We start from the raw sequence: 2,586 nt of genomic DNA, 5'->3' as shown, positions 1-2,586 counted from the left end.
AATAATAATAATAATAATAATATCTACCATTTACTGAGTACCCACTAAATGCTAGCACTTTCCTATTTTACTGAGCAATGTAGTGTTATCTTCCAGATAAAGATACTGAGACAGCAGAGAAGTTGGGTAATTTGCCAAAGTGTCACAGCTCTGAATAGTGGCACTAATACAGAAACCATATCAGTCTTATACTGGAGCCCTTTCCTTCTATGCTGCACTGCCTTTCATAGTAAAATTATGAAATAAATGCTTTATGAAGAAATGAGATGTGAGCTCTCTGGGAATAGGTATGTAAGTAACTTATGGAGGTAGCCTTGTATAAAGGGCAGGAAAAGAGCTACTAAAAATAGATATGGTAGTTTCGAATGATTACATATATAAGCTGTCATATTTGACATGATTTTTAAAAATTAGACATTGAAAAGGATCAGATTTATATTTAACATTTAAACTTACTCAGAATTCAAAATTTTCTTCTAAATAGAATTGTATTGGAATTAGTTGAAAAACACAAGTACTATTAAACTCTAAATTTAGGACTGGCCCTTTAAAAATATTTGCACAAGTGTTGTCTAAAAAAGAGATTAAAATCTTTATTTTCTAACTTTTGTAGTAGTTATGTAGAAGAAATCTAAAGTGGACTTCTTTAAGTGTAAGCCATAAGTATTTATGAAATGCTGATATAGGATATTATTGATTATGAATTTATTTATGATATTGTAAGTCTATGTAAACTCTTTGCAATTTTTATTTTTGAGGATATTCACTTCAACTTCCCAGTTTACTCATAGAGTAGTCATCTTTAATGCATATTAGCAATTTTCTATTGTTTATTCTGTGAGTGTTTTTTCTGTATCTGTTTTGCACTGTTTACTAAAGCCTCAGATAATATGACATAAATATGTAGATGATATATTTTATCATAACAGTTTTGTCTTAGTGAACTTTAAAAATATTTTCATGTCATCATTTTAATGTAATATTTTCATGTTATCATTCTTAAATATAAGTTCTATTTGTATAAAAAATAAGGCATATATTATAATGATAATCAAGTACCTCATCTATATTTCATTGGCTTTACAAATTAAGTGAAGGTGACTATGGAAACTAAAGGGGATTAAAAAATAAAAATAATTTTAATCTATGGGTTACATTATATACAGGAAAATTTTATAAAAAGCAAATCAGAATTTTTAACTTATTTTGGGGCTGTAAATTCAGTCATATCCTGTGGATCCTAGTTTTATTTCTAGCTGTTAGCTTTATCTGTCTTGGATATAGTTTTTCTTTTAACTATGGAACTAAGGTTAGCAAAACCTAGGTGAAATTTTATATTATGCAAACCTAGGTGAAATTTTTTCTTCAAGGCAAGTTCAACACTCAATAGTTTTTAATTCCACACAACAAAATCACAAAACCTATTATAGACGTCTTTAGACTAGCAGTTTACGTTTAAAACACTACTGTCATTTTAGTTTTAAAAATAAGATTTAAATAAAACAAAGATCAAACCAAATTGCCTGTGTGAAATTTTTCTTACCTCAGCTGTTAACTTCTTTTGCAGGATGCTAAATTCTTGTTCTAACTGGACATTTTGGTGATTTGGCTAAGAAAGCAAAAGGGGTGGTTCCATTTAGATTAAAAATGGTCCTCCAGCAAACTGAAATGGTGTCTGTAGAAAAAGAGGAAGTTTGTCAGTAGTTGGTTCCGGAAGTGCAATAAGCCACAAAATGACTAAGAAATACACTACTTTAACAGAACTTATTTTAAAACCCATTTTGGAGCTACATGATTTGAGTGCTTTTAATTAATGTTCCTAAGTAAACACTTGAGGCTCTCTAGTACTGTGATTCTATAATTTAAATATTTAGAATAGAGCTTTGGAGAGCAAATTGTATGTTCTAAGGAAAAACTGCCAGTTGGGTTATCACCCACAGTGAGATTTCTTTTGTAAGATGTGAATGATGAATTCTGTTTACTTGTATGACCTTAGGCAAGTGACTGCACTTCTGAATCACCACTTCCTCCTCTGGAGGAATATTTCTCTTCCTGAGTTGTTGTGAGGATTAAATAAGATAACATAGCATGTACAAATGTCTCGCATTAGGTAGCAATAATGTTAATATTACTTCCTCATACATAATTTAGGCAAAGCCCAGGTAAAAGTATAATTCGGTTGTTGTTTTTTTCAAAGTATGTATACATTTTTATTATTTTTATTATTTTTTTTAAATTAAATTTTTATTGTTCAGATTATTACAGTGGTTCCTCTTTTTTCCCCCCATATCTCTCCTCCACCCAGTTCCCACATTTTTATTATTTTTATTATTTTTTTTAAATTAAATCTTTATTGTTCAGATTATTACAGTGGTTCCTCTTTTTTCCCCCCATAACTCTCCTCCACCCAGTTCCCACCCCACCCTCGGCCCTTACCCCTCCCACTGTCCTCATCCATAGGTGTACAATGTTTGTCCAGTCTCTTCCTGCACCTCTACACCCCTTTCCCCGAAAGAATTGTCAGTCCACTCCCTTTCTATGCCCCTGGTTCTATTATATTCACCAGTATACTCTGGTTTCTCTGTA

At 31.2% G+C, this 2,586-nt stretch overlaps 2 protein-coding genes across 2 annotated transcripts in view; one reads left to right on the top strand and one right to left on the bottom strand.

Annotated features, from left to right (window-relative positions):
• Window positions 1–1,779, bottom strand: part of EVI2B (ecotropic viral integration site 2B) — an 8,500-nt gene extending 6,721 nt beyond the window's left edge. The window contains exon 1 of the mRNA XM_006764045.2: window positions 1,544–1,779. The gene's annotated coding sequence lies outside the window, so the exon portion shown is untranslated. The remainder of the gene's footprint in view (window positions 1–1,543) is intronic.
• Window positions 1–2,586, top strand: part of NF1 (neurofibromin 1) — a 187,721-nt gene that overhangs the window by 133,429 nt on the left and 51,706 nt on the right. The gene's annotated exons all lie outside the window — the stretch shown is intronic.

The sequence above is a fragment of the Myotis davidii genome, unplaced genomic scaffold, assembly GCF_000327345.1.
Source record: "Myotis davidii unplaced genomic scaffold, ASM32734v1 scaffold699, whole genome shotgun sequence".
Lineage (NCBI taxonomy): Eukaryota > Metazoa > Chordata > Mammalia > Chiroptera > Vespertilionidae > Myotis > Myotis davidii.
Note: the sequence above shows the minus strand (reverse complement) of the source record. Positions and strands in the feature narration are given on the sequence as shown.